This window comes from Cavia porcellus, unplaced genomic scaffold, assembly GCF_034190915.1.
Source record: "Cavia porcellus strain 051 isolate PalLab524CR breed Dunkin Hartley unplaced genomic scaffold, mCavPor4.1 scaffold_13, whole genome shotgun sequence".
NCBI classification, from domain to species: domain Eukaryota; kingdom Metazoa; phylum Chordata; class Mammalia; order Rodentia; family Caviidae; genus Cavia; species Cavia porcellus.
The window spans coordinates 1,309,037-1,325,399 of record NW_026947496.1 but is presented as its reverse complement, the minus strand read 5'-3'; the positions used below and the strand labels follow the sequence as shown (position 1 = coordinate 1,325,399).

The 16,363-nt window shown below is 36.1% G+C and overlaps 1 protein-coding gene and 1 long non-coding RNA gene across 15 annotated transcripts in view; one reads left to right on the top strand and one right to left on the bottom strand.

Moving 5' to 3' along the window:
- LOC101789224 (discoidin, CUB and LCCL domain-containing protein 2-like) overlaps positions 1-7,818 on the top strand; it is an 84,936-nt gene extending 77,118 nt beyond the window's left edge. For 6 of the 14 annotated variants that reach the window (XM_063259738.1, XM_063259730.1, XM_063259745.1 and 3 more), the window contains one exon: positions 4,047-7,818. The gene's annotated coding sequence lies outside the window, so the exon portion shown is untranslated. Of the gene's footprint in view, positions 1-3,284; positions 3,372-4,046 lie in introns of all 14 variants that reach the window. The other 8 variants (XM_063259736.1, XM_063259731.1, XM_063259743.1 and 5 more) reach the window with 3 other exon arrangements.
- Positions 967-15,732, bottom strand: LOC134478442 (uncharacterized). The gene is made up of 3 exons (XR_010051053.1): positions 14,642-15,732; positions 14,160-14,298; positions 967-11,155 (listed from the first exon to the last, which is right to left on the bottom strand). It is a non-coding gene; the product is annotated as an uncharacterized LOC134478442 (long non-coding RNA).
- Between the last annotated feature and the right edge of the window lie 631 nt (positions 15,733-16,363).

Here is a 16,363-nt window from a genome sequence, read left to right as displayed (position 1 = left end):
AATTTTAAAATAATGCAAAGTTAGTTCTATACCAAAATGTTTCTTTGCATTTTTATGTATGTATTTAATTGATGCCATCTTCCCAATTTAAGTCACTTAAGGTAATCTTTTAAATAACTGAAATTAAGAAATGTTTTTTTGCAGAAAAATGAAAGGATACCTTTCTAATTCTGCACATTACAAATAATTTAAAATATAAATAAGTGTAAAAGTAATACAAATATTTTATAATAAAAAACGATTTTAGTTTTGTGGTATCTAATAAGCAATAATCATTTTAAAAATAAATTTAAATCATCCATATAAAATGTATTTGTCATTTAAAATACATACCTAATAAACTATGAAAATAATAGACTAAATATATTTGCAAGTTTTATAACCATTGAAGATGTTTTTCTTCAAATATAACATACTCCTTCAAAACTACAGAAAAAAACTAATATAAATCAGCATAATTAGGACCATGTACAGAAAATGTGCATAAAATATGCTCAGTATTGTCAGTCATAAAGGAAATACAGACATAAAAATGTGCTCAATATTATTAAGCATAAAGGAACTGCAAATTAGACTCCCAAACAGATCCATTCACATGCACTATAACAGCTACAACCCAATGTAATTATGTCCCTGTGATATGTTGGCAAGAACTGACACAGTTGTAACCCCTGTATATTATAGGTGGGAGAATCATTAGAGGAATACATAGTCCAAGCTTCTTTTAATCAAGGTTTACTTTACTTCTGGCTAATAATCCTGTAATTACAGTTCCGAATATTAGCCGTTTCAGTTGCTCATTGTGAAATGCAAGTGTGTGATGGAAGGAGTCTTTCACGATTTGCTGTCAGGTTTCCCACCACTGCAGACACTGTAACACAAACATTATTGCTTATGAATTTGCTCATAAAGCTAAAAGCACACGAAAAACACAACAAAGGTGTTATAAAACTAGTTTTCAAAGAATGAAGATTTTGATATGTATTTTAATGTATTTAAATGATTTTGATAACTAAAAATACCAATAAGAACAGTTCAATATTATTCATTCCTATGCATTAATTGAATACTTATCAGCAAGAATAAGAGGATGTGACACAGGCCACAGCAAAGAATGGATTTGCAGTCTGACAATTTAGTACACAGTATGCAAAGATAAAACACTGAAATGAGGGATGAGATTATTTCCATTAGATTTCTGTGGTCCAGAAAGGTAAGAAGGATTGGGAGGCAGGCATGCAAACAGAACCATGTTTTCACGATGTGAAAATGCCTGTGAGAAGAGGAAAAGCAAAGTGGTCTGGTGTGTCTTATGTACAAAGCAGAGGCCCAGCTGCGTGTAACTGGAAGGAAACAGTTTAAACTCTATTTTATTTTCTGTTTTATCTGAACATTTCTTCATCATGTTTCATTCACTTTGTGAAATTTATTTTAGATGATACAATAAGACATAAGATTGTACATTCTAATGGAGTTTCATGTAATATTTTGGTAGCAGGTTTCCAAACAGCAGCAGGAAGCAGTAGTAGAGTTTTGGCCAAAATAACTTCATCCAAGGTGACTACAGCATCTCTAACTTGTTGTGAATGAGCCACTTGCATTCATAAGCAGGGTATACTCAGCATCCATCAGAGGGAGTCAGATTTTAGGCACAATCTGGTGGGCCAAGCATGGTGGGCAGACACATGTCAGGACTGGGTGGTCGACAGTTACTCGAGATGTCCAGTACAGCATGAGGCACCTGGACAATGAGGGCTTGGACTAAGATGAGCTTGTCAGGTTTCTTAATCGCAAGGACAGCAGCTATTAGAGCATGAAGATAAAAAAGGGACTAGGCAGCCCTGAGTAAGCATCATTGTTTATGTGAACTCAAGGGCCCACATTTTATAGGATGCAGAAGCTCTAAGAAATTTGTGGATTTTTTCTTGTAGTCAGTTTGTGCAAGACATTGTGCAGAGTTTTTCAGTCTTTCCAGCAGGCAGCTTGGATGTCATCAGTCAGAAGTGCTGCAATAGGTTGTGATGGGAAATCAACAAGGTCATTTGTGAGGGATTCTCGAAAAGAGGACACATAATTTTTTGATGCCTGGGTGGGTCTTTCCATCTTAAAACAAACATGAACTGGCTGACAGGAGCAAATCAAAGGCAGGAGATATTCTTTAGGTCCTGACAGCTATGCCAGCAGACAGCAGGTGGCAGAAGTCTGAGGCAGTGCATATGGAGGCCAACTGCTGCAGCATTGTTAGCTCAGAGATTCCGACCGGGCCTTACACACAGGAGAGGCCTATTTTAGCAGTATGACAGTCTACAGTGTTTGCTCAGGAGACCATAACAGAGCTGAAGGAAACAGAGAAATAGGCTGTCTCAGAGAAAAGGTGTTGGTGGCTTGCCCAAATATGTCCTCGGCCCCTCCCCCACCCAAGTAATGGGAGAGTCCTTAATTCCTTAGCACAACTGAGACCAAGTGAGCTAGAGCAGTGCAACAAAAGTGTATGGGTTGGGAAGCACAGAGTGCAAAGTGATGGCTGTACTATTGATGGCACAGCAGTTATTTTCTCATGCACGCATTGTGTTCCTCTCAGGGATCAAGTGACGGGGAGGCTGACTGACTTGGTGTAAAAGTGATGGTCCCTTCTAATTTGAAGAGCAAGCCTCTTCTCAGACAGGAACTGATGTTGGTGAGGTGTCCTTCCAGGCTGTAAGTTAGTGCCTGAAATAAAGAGTGAGAGATAAGAGTCCCAGCTGCCCCAAATGGTAACTTTTGACAGAGGGAACTTTGGAGGGTAAGAGGGTTCTGTTCCATTGTCTATCAGGAGGCCCAGATTTGCCCCAACTTCTACAGTGACTGCAGGTTCTCAGGGGCCCAATTTGATAGAGCTCAATATTTGTCCTCTTTATCCAGCCCCAACATGGAGAAAAGAGTTTCAGGCTGAGGGGGCCTGGATAGTCAGGTTTCTTTATGTCTTGCATATGGAAAGAACATTTTTCTGGTGTCAATAGCCTGAAGCCAGAGGGTATGACTGTCTATCAGGCTGAATTTTCTTATGGACATCATATGCTTTAATCAGGTTTTTGGGTGATGGCAGGTGATTAGCTTTTGTGTCCCTTTTTGATGTCTGAGATGTTCTTCATTGGGCTATTTCTAAGGAAAAGTAACCTTTGGGAAATGTTATGGTAACTCATTCATCAGGGCTGACAGCCCTATATTTCTTGGTCAAAATGTAGAACTCAGAAGGAATTGCTGCAGCTGTTGTGGGTAAGCATTAAATGCTGCTATCTGATCAGTGTAGGAAACAGAAGGCTCTGGAGAGAGGACCTCTGTGGCTGAGTGTGGGCAGCGGTTGACTGGAACTGGTGCAGGGCTGGAAGGAGGTGAGTTGGGAGGGGGGAGTGATGCTGTAGGTGCTGGCAGGGACTCTGGCAGCTGAGGAGGGGTCAAGGTGGACTTCTCAGGGAAACCTGCCTCTGCTTTCTTTTATTTTTTTCTTTGAGACTTAGGGAGCAGTTTGGTTTCATTTTTAAATCCGTAAAAACCCTTTTCTGCAGTCAAGGACTGCAGTTTTTGCCAAATTAACTCCCATTTCTGGCTTCCTACATGTGTGCTCTGTATTCTTGAACAATGTTGCAACACAAAAAGAGTGAGCACCCCTCAGAGGTGCTCTGGGTTTAGGGTTTCTGCAATTGAATTTTAGAGTGCAATATCATATTTCATCAATTATAGCTTTCAGTCCTATTGACTAATTTCAGTGTTTCTCAAAGAGAGAAATTTGAATATAGTTTGTAAACAACAAAATGGAGTTCTGAGATAGTTACACTGACTCAAAGCAAAGAATCAGATGAAACACTTTTCCATATAGAAGAACTAGGTGACATTATCAATAAACTGAAATGCATGTTAAGAATAGACTGACACACTCCAAGAACTAGTATTATTAGTTATACAACTAGTATTGCAGTTCCTGCTATTTATTATTATTAAGCAAAGTGTTATCTTGATTTTCCTCCTTGAAAACATTTTTGGTGTTTTAGTGTCTTTTCTGTTCACAGGGGTGAAACACCTGACATTTGCAATTTGAAGAGCAGAATACTTACTCTTTTGGTTCATGCTGACTGGCTCTGAGACAAAGGCCTGCTGGTGGAAGGACCGGGGAAGAAAAGGCTTCTCATGTCATGGTAACCAAAAGGGAGAGTATGCAAAGAAAAGCCAGAGAATGATGGTACTTTTCAGTTTATGCCCACATAATCCTGATCCTAGCCAGGTTACACTTCTAACAGCACATGCAGTAGCTAAACTCATTAGAGGGTGAATTCAGTGATGAACATACTCACTCCACGGTCTACTCACCTTCACTACCCCACCTGAGATTTAGGGGGGATGTTTTAAGTAAATCTTACAATTCTGTTCTGGTCCTGAAAAGATTTATCATCTCTTTGTGTAAAATGTACTTACCCAATCACCAAGATTCACCAAGGTTTTAAAAGTCCAAGAACTACTTTTTGGAAAAGTCCTAGTCTAAAATTTCCTTTGAGACTGAAGGCATACTCTTAGCCATGAGCCACTGTTAAAAATATTTAAAATACTACCACCATATAATGGCACATCATAAACCTTCTATTCCAAAAGACTGAAATGAGATACAGAGAGTTATGTAGACTGGATCAAAGTGAGAATGGAGCCCAGCATAGTGAGCATTAAATTCTAGAGCACTGTGTCCAGCACTCAGGGAAAGTTGTGAGAACATATGAGAACCCAAGTTTTTGTGAAACCCGGTCCATGTGAATTTGCCTATTGAAGCCCTCGTGGCCTTTATTGGGGTGGTTCTGCTAACTGCCTGCACCTTTTCTGACTAGGTGTTCCTCAGACTTGGCATCTTCAGCTTTCTCAAGCCTCCATTACACTTTTGGCTTCCCCTTTACAGCTTAATGACTTACTTTCAGGGCCACACTGCTGGACCTACCACATCTTCTGAAATCTGGGTAGAGGACACACAGCTCTTACATTCTTCTTTCCCATAAAACCAGCACCATGTGGAAGATGTGGAGGTCTGTGGTCAGATCTGCCAGTTTCCAGTTTCTCTTGGATCATGGTTACAAAGACTTCTGATGCTTGAACTACAGGAAACGCTTTCCTGGATAGCACTGCATGAACTTGGCTCCTCAGGGCTCTAGTTCCAAACCAAAGTCTTTCATTGTAGGACTTTTAGTCTTCTGATGGGTCAAGTATGCTTAATTTATGAAATGTTCCTCAGATAATTTTCTTACTTTCCTGATTCAAAGAATTTGGCTCTTTTTTCATGCTAATCTTTTAAACAACTGTACTCTCCTTTCTGCCAACTGTCCCATGCTATATTTCTGATGAAACTGCAAATTTTTAAAATAATTTAACTGTCATTTTTTTTTCTCGTTTTCATAACAGATCTTGCTAGAAACAGCAAGCATCCCTAACTATAGATGAACTATTGGGCCGCCTTGAACTTTCCTCAGCCACATAAATCCATCATACTTAATCTTAACCTTCTGCATAGTCTCATGATTTAGATAAAGTTTTCATTTGATTTTTTGCCAGAGTATGACACCCATGACCAGGAGTCCAACAGCAAATGGAGTTCGTATTCCTAACTGGAACTTCCGGAGACTAGCTTTACTGTATGCATTCCTATCAGTATTCTGTTCTTCTAGCTCTGATCAGAATTTCCCACCTACCTTGGCAAACAGTATTCTAGATTTTTCTGGTCAGATTTTCAAACTACTCCCAAGAATGTCTTCCAAACAAGTGGAAGCCAGTAAGTCCGATACATTCACAGAAATTATCCCACTTTGTGTATAAAAATCTATTTCGGTGACTTTCTTTCTTGCAGGGACAAAATATTCAATACCCAGAACTTTAAGAACAAAAGATTTATTTAGGCTAATATTTCACTGTCTGCAAGAGAGAAATGGCATGATGGAAAGGCCTGACAGGAAGAAATCAGCTCATGTCATGGTGGTCAAAATTCACACAGTGAATTCGGACCAGACAGTCATAGATGCCTCCAGGTCAAGGCCCAGGTACCTGCCTCTCGCCAGACTCTAAAGAGCACACTCAACTGCTAAATTCACATTAGTGAATCCCTTGATGAGTGTAGTGCCCTGATGATCCAGGCAACTTTCAAAACACAAAGTTTGAACACATGAGACTTTCTGGGAAATTTTAGATCTGGCAAAACGGTTGATATTATTTTCAACGTTCAAGTTCCAATATCAATTGGTGGTTCTTTTTAAATTTTATTTTAAAGCTCTGTGCATAAGCTTTCTATGGATTCCAATGCCATGAAATTACTAAGAATTTTTCACACTCATAACCCCACTCTCCCAGAATTTAAAGTCTATTTTCTTTGCCTTTCAACTATTTGTCATATTGTGTCTCATTTCTTGTAATATATTCGCATAACAAAATAACATTAATTATAGGAGCTAGCTGTGTCTTGTTTCATTCATTCATTAAATCACTTATGCCACTGGTATTTATTGAAATGTATTATTTTTGATATAATATGGATTGATTATAAAAACAAAGACTATGGCTACTTTTGAAAAATATATTCTTTCTAAAAGCGAGGGAAAAACAAACCAAAAGTAACAATTACGTATTTGCCAATTGAGGTAAATGATGTTCCAAATACAAGTAACATATTAAGAAAACAGTAAAAATGTAGTAATTAAATTTCTCTGCTATTGTGAATATTACCTTTTTTTTCATCTCAAATAGACTGCTTAGCAATTTGGTGTGTTATATATGTGAATACAGAAAAATTGGGCCTCCCAAACCTTGCCAAAGTTAACATTATAATAAAAAGCAAAACCTTTTTATTTCTCAAATTTGGTAGGATTATTAATGTCCTGATTCTTATGCTGAAATATTTTGCAACATATTTTAAATTACTGCTTAGCTGTTTCTTTTCACTTGGAAAGATACTAGAATGAATTTAACTAACTTTTTTTTTTCTAAGAGTTTCCTAAATTTTAAGATATACTTGAATTGAGGGATCTAATTCTTGAAAAGGGTCTGAACTGCAAAAGAGAAATTGGTATCTCACAAAATTGTAAACCATTTTTAAATCCAGTTATCTGGCAAAATGATTTAGGTAGCTATAGGCTTGTAGCATTCATATTACCTTGAACATTGTGCCACCTCTAATAAGAATGTTTCATCATTCTCTCTAAACTTAATTCAGCATCTTGAAATGAATAGAGGTAAGTTTCAGTTAATATCTAACCCTTCTGCTAATGAACATTCAGATCTCTCAAGGCCTAGGACCAATTTGACAGTTGTCTGAGTGCTATATACTCCAAGCTTCTATTAAGTGATATCATAATTTCCCAAAAAGTAAATGTCATTTTTGGCAAATTTTCTGCCAAAGCACATTCATTGGCAATATGAATTGAGAAGTTAACTTCCCTAGAGAAAATTTTTCATGAACTTTTGGCTATGTTATATGAAAATAATCAATGAAGGTCATTTTGAAAGTCACAATATAGTATTGTTCATGTCAGCTTATTTGATAACAAGAGAAAAATTTAAGTGACTCCAGGAAATTGTACTTTTGTTACTCAATATACTTTTATTAATATGTAAATTTTGGAATGGTTTTATTTAATTGGAAAGTATGAATTATTTAATAGGTGCAACTAAAATTACTAACCATAGTGAAATGTATGTACCTACATCTATGACTGAATTCGCAAAAAGTTTGCTATAACTTACATGACTATTTAAAAAGTGTAAAATTGTAAATTAATTTTAACTGATGAACAAAAAAATAAAAGTTGTGCATTGTAATGCGGTGCTTTGTGATGTTTCAATACATGTGTGCATTGCAAAATGTTTAAATGAATCTAGAAATATTTAATACTGCCAGAGTAATACTCTTTCCACCTGAGACAGAGACACTTCTTAAACTTTGAACTTCTAATAATTGTTTCATTTTTATATTTTTACTATCTGGATAAATATGAGGGTCTAAACACATGTACAAATATTTTATAGAATTTTACAAATACAGTAACCTAAAATGTGTGTGTAAAATAAATGTAGGTGCTACATAACTCTTCCTACTTTATCATTTCATCTTAAAATTCAGCATTAAACTTTTGCAAATTTCTGTTTTATTTGTAACACACATACCAGTGTATCCTCTCACTGGGATATCCTACCAAAAATGCATAAAAGCTACTGCCTTTCTTCCTATACTCTATTTTACATTGTATGATGACTGTTTCTCTTTTATTACCATTTCATTCTTATTGCACATCTGTTTTTTTTCCCAACAATGTGTCTTCTGCTTCATTTGTTAGACTATCTCATCTATTTTTTGCAATTATTCATTTTATTTATAATCAATTTTAATGTATAATATAGTAACTATGTAACTCAACATTGACAATTATGCTGGTTTCTATCCTATTAGACTTAATCCAAGGAGTCCTGGGTCCTGACGTTGCTTCTGTTGCATTATATAAGAAATATTGATGAATAGGGAAATTTTATATTTTTAGCTTTATAATTGCCTGGTTAAAAGCTTTCCTGTTCAACACAATCCATAAATATGAGTTATTCATATTACAATTATACTGAAGAAAGTTTAGAGCAGAAGAGGTGTAAAGATTGTTGTTCATGTCACCTAGGAAAAAATGATAATCTGCCATTATGTGCAGGCATCAAGGATGATTTCAGCAAATAAATTCACTCTCAGGTACCCAACACTCATACGTATAACAAGTACAGGCACTGAACTGATAATTCTCTTGTATTTCTTTCCTGTGTTTAATACTTTGGTTTTAAAACTAGTACTAAGGTCTTACTTGGATTACTGTTCTAGGTGAGTAGTTTTATATATACATGTATATGGGTGTATATACACATATGTGTATATCTTTCTGTATTCATATGTATAAACATAAGCATATGTCTCTATGTTAAAATTTGAACCCTAATTGTATTCTAATATAGCAGGTTTTTTGAAAGCCTTAATAGCGAACAAGAAAATATGTCTGTTTTAGCTCAATAGATAATCTTATTAGTGTTTTTACATATGTCCAGGGTTAAGATATTAAAACTCCAGATTAGCTAAATTTAGATATGATTTTTCAGTGAAAATATCTTCCTTGTCCTAGTTACTATGCCTACTTTGACACTGTAGTCATCTACTCAAAACCCATGGATGCTTAAACATACTATCCTGAGGAAGATAGGTTTATAGACATACCTTTCATCCTGGATGTGTGGAGTTCTATAAACTCTATTTTATGTACAATTCTTTATCCTGTTTGGGATACACAGTTAATTCTTGGGATAAATAGTTAATTCTTAATCCTGTTTGGGAAGTTTTCTGCCATTAATTCTGTGAAGAAAACTTTTATGGCCTTTGTGCCATCTCCAGCTTTTTCATTGATTCCATTCAAACTTATGATGGTCTTCTTTGCTTCCTCTAGCAAATATTGGATTTATGATCTCTTAAAATTTTTAAGGAATCTTTCTTTTTATAGTCCCTAGCCCCAATCCTGTACTCTAGATCTGATATTCCATGCTGAGAGATTTTTGATCTGTTTTATATACTTTCAGCGGTGATTTTAATCTGAATTGCTATTTGATTATGTTTCAAGGATTCTGTTTCTTCCTACATTGGGCATTCACAGTTTCCAAAGTCCTGTCCTTTTTTAAAATCTGTGTCTGCTTTAATGTCTTTCATTTTGATCACCATTTATCTGTGTACTTGAGAGATTTTTTCTATGATCTCTTCCTTTTTTTTTTCGCTCTTTTGCTATCATTTCAGAAAATTTCAATGCTTCGCTTTTGATTTCCTTTATCTCACTGTGCTCTGGGCTTGCCATGGGTGGGCTGGGGGGTCTGGGGTTGCATTTTGCTTCTGCATATTTTCATCTTCTCCTTTTACTTTATTTTGTTTTCTGTGTTTTGCTTGCTGATTTCTTATGGTAGGCATCTTTATCAGTAATATTTAGGACTCCCTAGGAAATGTCTTTTGTCTATCCCAAAATCCTATTTTCCCAATTGATTAAGGATGAAAAATTGTTATCTATTTGGCTTGGCACCCAATCCTTTGGTCCTGAACAATGAATGTGACTGTGATCTCATACAATCACCTTATTATCATACAAGGGACAAAAACATAGCCATATATGAAATCCTGCCTAACGTAGTACAGTTGTCAATAATAGTAGCATCAAGTACAGGCTATCTACTGACAAACTGTAACTGTCAACCTGATACCTTTAACCAGAGGAGCAAATTTTACAGTTATATAACAAAATGCAATATATATATCAGGAACTTGTATGCAATGATTTCCCCCTAAATGGAGTGATTTTACCCTGTGTGGGAAGAGAGAAGAATTTACAGAGATAAAGGACAAGACAGAGAGATGAAAAAGTTCAAACATAGTAGAAGCAAGGCTGGGGTTTAAGGATAATAATTGAAATTTTGGGAAACTGGAGGACACAGGAGACAAGAAAATGAAACTGCAAGTGAAGGGGTATTGAAGTAAACCAGAAAGACAAGAAACAATATTCATTCGTGTGAAGCTACCAAATCAGGAGATATTTGAGGAAAAGACAAATAAGATGAATAGAAAAAAAAAAAAAAAAAACATGGTGAAAAAAAAAAAAAGAAAGCTGAAAGAAAAGAAAAAGACAAAATAAAGGCAAAGTAACACAGCCACAAACAAAACAGGCAAAACCAACCAGAGAACAAACAGCCAGACAGAGGAAAATAAAAGTAGGAAAATTGCCCTGGTGTCCATAGTTCTCTGGCAGTTTCCAAGTCCGAATCCAGCAATGCGTACTCCAGTCAAGTGGGGCTTGTGCAGCAGCCTATGAGCATGACCTTGTCTTCTGGGTATAGGAACTGGGGCAGATCTTTTGTTTCCTGCTTTCTCCTAGAGCTCTTTGATATAAAACGCTCCCACCCACTTCTGTTCTTCCTGTCTGTGTGGTAGGACATAATGCTCACCTGATGACCAGCAGCTGCTTCATATTCTCCCTCTTGCTTCAGACTGCTCCCCGCCACAGGTCCTGCCTGCAGGAGTGCGCACCGTTTCCCAGTCTGTTCTTGCTGGTGCCGCCTGCACTGGCATGCACGCCTGCAGCTGGGCCTGTTCTCTCTTGAAGTGAGAACAGAGGATTGGGTAAAGAAGAATTAAAATACATCATATATGGGTACAAATTTGAAACATGTATCAGTGAAGTAAAAAGCAAACAAATGTTTTTCTTCACTGACTTTGGGGCTCTTTTAAGGCATAAATTTCTAGCAGGTCTCTGTCCTTGTTATGTTGGGTTGCATTATCTGCCAAAGATTCACTGGTGAGAATTCTTACACTATTACTTTCTGGCATGTAGGTCTGAACTTTCCAGAAGTTTTCCCTTCAACTGGAATGTATTGAATATCATCCTGGAGAAATGCATAGAAGTCCAAACCCTAGTGTTTACCACTGTCCTATCACATGCACTTATTTAGTGGGTGTACAATGCAGGTAAAAGAAATGGAGTGTTTTAAAACAAGTATTCCAGTTCAATGGAAATAAAAATGAAAGCACCTGAGATAAATATGGGAAACATTGGGCCTATCTTATGATATATATTTGTCGAACACAGAAAAAAGTGAAGTAGTATTTCCAAAACACAATTTTAAAGATTCTAAACTTAAAAAATGCTAGAACTATTTTACAAGGTAATTTTAATTATATGTCTACACCTCTGATAATATGACGTAGAGTAATGTTTATTCAATTTCCTTTCACTTTTTTGAGGTTGTATAAAGAAGCTGAATGGAGACAGCATAGATCTGAACTTCTTAAAATGATAAGAGATGGATGACATAGATCTGGAAAATAAATTTATTTGATTTTATGTAGCACAAATATACATAAAATATATTCATAAGGGAATGTTGTAATATTACTGACTAAATGACTTTTTATTGCACCATAATAATTATTTTATATGAGTATGGTCAGACAATAATATGATAAAATTAGTGCATCAAAGTTTTCAGTGCAGTTCTATTGCTCATATAAAAATACCAAATTTCAAAATAATCCCTTTAAATGAGAGAAATTTCCAGGAATATTTATCTGTAAAGTTCTCAGATTAGCAAAATCAATTTTTCAGTTTATGATTATGTATAATAATCTACATTTATATATTATGATGATTGCATAATAATCTATTATATATAATCTATATATTTCTTATATCATGTATAATATTCAGTATAATATCTAAAATTAACATTAATTTGCTAAACATTAGAAATTTAGAAAAAAATAATTTCTTGTAAAGAAAACTTAAATCTCTGCCAATATGAATTTGAACATATTTTTACTTTCTTTTTATAAAATGAATACTAATTTAGATTATATAATCTAAGATGATGTTTCAGGAAAATATTTAAAAAACTAATATTAATAATTTGAAAGATATATTTGCAAATTGTTTCTGAGATAAGTTGTGCAACATTAAGCAGAAACACCAAAAGGGCACCTAGGATTTGGAGGCAGCTTTATTCTACTTGGCCGAGCACTGATCAGGATCATTCCGAGAGTATCAGGCCCCGAAGGCTCAAGGAGAGAGGATTTTACGGGATTGCAAAGGGAAAGTCCAAACACAGAGTATTTGGCTGTCTTTGGTTCTTACAGTATGCCCCACAGTGGCCAGCTGTGCATTACAGTAGCCAGCTGTTTCTAGTGGATAGAAGCAATCAGAACTGCAACAGGAACTATTACCAGGGTGACTAAGAGACTGAAGTTACTGGCTTGGGGGTGGTGGGGGTCACATTTTCTACTGCAGCTACACACAGGCATTTATCTTCACCTCCCCACACTCCCCCAAGTCAAAACAATTTTACAATAGCATTTGCTTTATACGAATCCTGAACAAAGTTTTTATAAAATTTAAAAGATCTTCCATGAAACACATGTAAACTAGACAAGCCCTTTTAACATAAAATAATCTCATATCAACTGTAGTTCATTTTTATTTAACAACAAAATTACTTCTCTTTTTATTTTGGATATTCAACTTTCTTTAAATTCACATTATCAAATAACTCACACTTGAATTTCACAATGAACACATGAAATTTTAAGAGTAAGAGAAACATATTTCTTCCATTTACTATGAATCAAGTAATTATTATTATTAAATCTTATAATTATAAATTTATATTAATAAAATTTATATGCATTTTTCCTGAGTGGTATTTCCCAACAGGTATATTTCTGTAGTTGCTTTGACAGTTTGATCAGAATGCACTAACTTTTGTAATAACTTCACAATTCTAGGAGCTTACCACAGGGAAGCTTGTTTTTCTTTGATATCACCATGCACTCATGGTCAGTTCTCTTTTTTTTTCTAGTGAGGGTGCCCTGTTCTCTATCCTAGCCATGTTAATCAGGGATTTCTCTAATAAATTTCTGTATAGTAGATATATATCTGCTTTGTCTCTGTGTGAACAGGTTTCTATGAATGCCTCTGAATGTGTATAAATTACATACATGTATGTGTATATATATATTTCCTGTTGGCATATAGGAAGAAACTTATCATTAGACATTGAATCATGTAATTATGGCAACTGACAGTTCCTATCTGCTGTGGAGACTCAGGAGTGCTGCTGGTGTGACTCCCAGGCTTGGAAGCTGGGGAGCCCGTGCTTCATAGAAGTAATCTGAGAAATATATAACACAATAAATATGGACCACTTATACATGAAAATCATTTAAAAATCCTTCATATAATAAGCAAAACATAAAACACCCAGGGCTGGGCAAAGGAACACTGAAGTCGGAAGTCACGGTATAGCCTCAGCATTGAGCACCTGTTGTTTTTCTACGTGAAGGCATTTGATTTATGTCAGTCTCCTGGTATCTCTGTTCCTCTAGTTAATTCCCCTCTGAAATATAGTGAATAGCACAGCTCCACTCTGGTATTCAGTTTTCTACTACTGCACCAAATACTTGAAGTAATCAACTTATAAAGAAAAAAGGTTTATTGTGGTTCAATTCTGGAAGTTCTACTCTGTGACCGGTTGGCCCACTGGCATAGGCTGCTGGCAGCATATCATGGGCCAGGGTGTGGGGTGACACATAGCAGAACAAAGCTGCTCACCTCATGGCTGGGAAGAGAAGAAGAAGGGCGTGAGATCCTGCTGTCCCCTTCAGGGGGTTCTGCCCAGTGACTGGAGACCTTTCACTAGATTCCAACTCCTGAGGGCTCCACCACCTCCTAGTAGCACCAAGCTGGTGGCCTTTGAGGGACAAAAGAATCAAACTCTAGCTCACCAATAGGGTCACCATAGACAGCTGAGTTACTGCACCCAAAGTGCTGCTCCCACAGTGAACACTCAGACATCAGTCATGACTATTGGAAGAGAGAAGGTGGCAGAAAGCAGATGCTAAAGGGCCTGCATGTCTGCCATTTGCTTGACCACTGTAGAGGGTACTCATTCATATGCCCTGCCCAAGCTATCTTGGGTCATCTCATACCATGAAAATATTATTCATTCAGGTGCAGTAACTCAGCTGCCCATGATGACCCTGTTGGGTGAACTAGAGTTCAAAAATATGACTGAAAATAAGACCAGCTCTTACCTTAAATTTTGCTCCAAAAGATGCACCAGGACTTATTTTTCAGGGTAATCTTATTTTTTTCATATACAAAAATCCGTATTTCTTCAAATACAGTCTTGTCACCTTTTTCTAGAACACTATTATAGTTCTCCAAACCCCACATTATGGACTGAATGTCTTGAAATTCCATTTCTATGGAAATATTGGCCCCAGCCTCTCAGGTCCAGCAGTAGAGCTCTCTTAAAATGTGCACATCTCATCCACGTAGCCTGCTCACAGGGCATAGGAAACACAGCTGTCAGTGACTTTATCCCATGAATTTTTCACCCAAGTTACAATCCCTTGGAGGCTGGGCTTCACAGAGTTTCCATTAAATCAAGTATTAATTGAAGACTTAGGAGACAGTTGTGGCCAAAACATGACGGCAGTTAGGAACCATGATGGTTCACACAGAAGCAACAAAAGATTGCAGGCCCCAAAATTCAGAGAATGTTTACTTCACATGAGTGAATTAAGTATGTCTATTACAACACACGATGTATTGAATTTTTAAGATTCATATTATATACAACCATGTCCAGTTGTTATTGCATCCACACGTTGTTCATTACTTAAAGCAGTCCAATACAGCAGATCTTCAGTGAGTGAGGAGTGAAGCAGAAAGCAATTGAAAGTCACCATGAGTCTTGGTTTGGAGCTGGCAGATTTCACTTTAGGTTTACTCCAGATTGAAACTAGTGAAAATGCAGTATGATCACCATGGCGGTTTTACAATATGGCTGCAAAATCTTTTCATGGCTGTGATTTGAATTACATGTTGTAATTAAAGGTTTTTAACATGAGAAAAAAAGTGGTACACAAATACAAGTTGTATTACGACCACCAAGGCTGCATGCTGCATGACAAAACAAATGTATAAAGTAACTGTAGCATTACTGAACCAGGTACTTGAAATTGAATTCAGGCTGAATATGAATAAAGAGAACCGATCGCAGGTTTATGCAAAGTAAATTATGTCTTAGAATATCAAAAGGTCAACTATTCTGATTGTAAACTGCCTTATTTTCCTGGTAAACATTTTGAGAAGACTTTTTATAATAAATGCCATTACACTAAAAGATTGCAAAAAAAATAGAATAGTTAAAATTTTTGAAATGAAATTCCCCATAAAATACAGAGAGTAAATCTTACTACGTAAAAATTTTAAAAACCACATAACACCCTGAATAAAGATTGACTTCATTGAAGAAAAATTCTGCTTTTGTGCATAAATCATTGGTGCAAATGATAAGGCTTTACTGGGGCAACAGAGAAGATGATCTATAAGAGTCATGTGTTTAAAATTTGTTCAGAAGCATTCATAAGGTTGTAAATTGCTGCTTATAGCATTAATAACATTTCTATTATTTAAGTGGAGGACCAAAGAATAATGGGAAGAAAATGTTTCTCAAAATAAGGCCAAAGGCCCAAAGCAATTCTAATGTGGGCTCAGTAGGAAACATTTTAAACAAATGCCTTGTGTGAGTATTTTACTTTCTGAATGCCCAGTGGCAAAGAGCAGCTCTTAAAAGCAGGAACAGAAACATATTTCTGACAGGTCAGAGTTCTCTGCAAGTTCATGTTGTGTACACTGATTTTTGTTTTTAAGCAAGATCCGAGTATTACCAGAAACACAGATTCCTTGCAAATGAACATGTCAATCCTTAGAAACACTTTCTTTTGATGTTTTCCTTACTTTTCAAA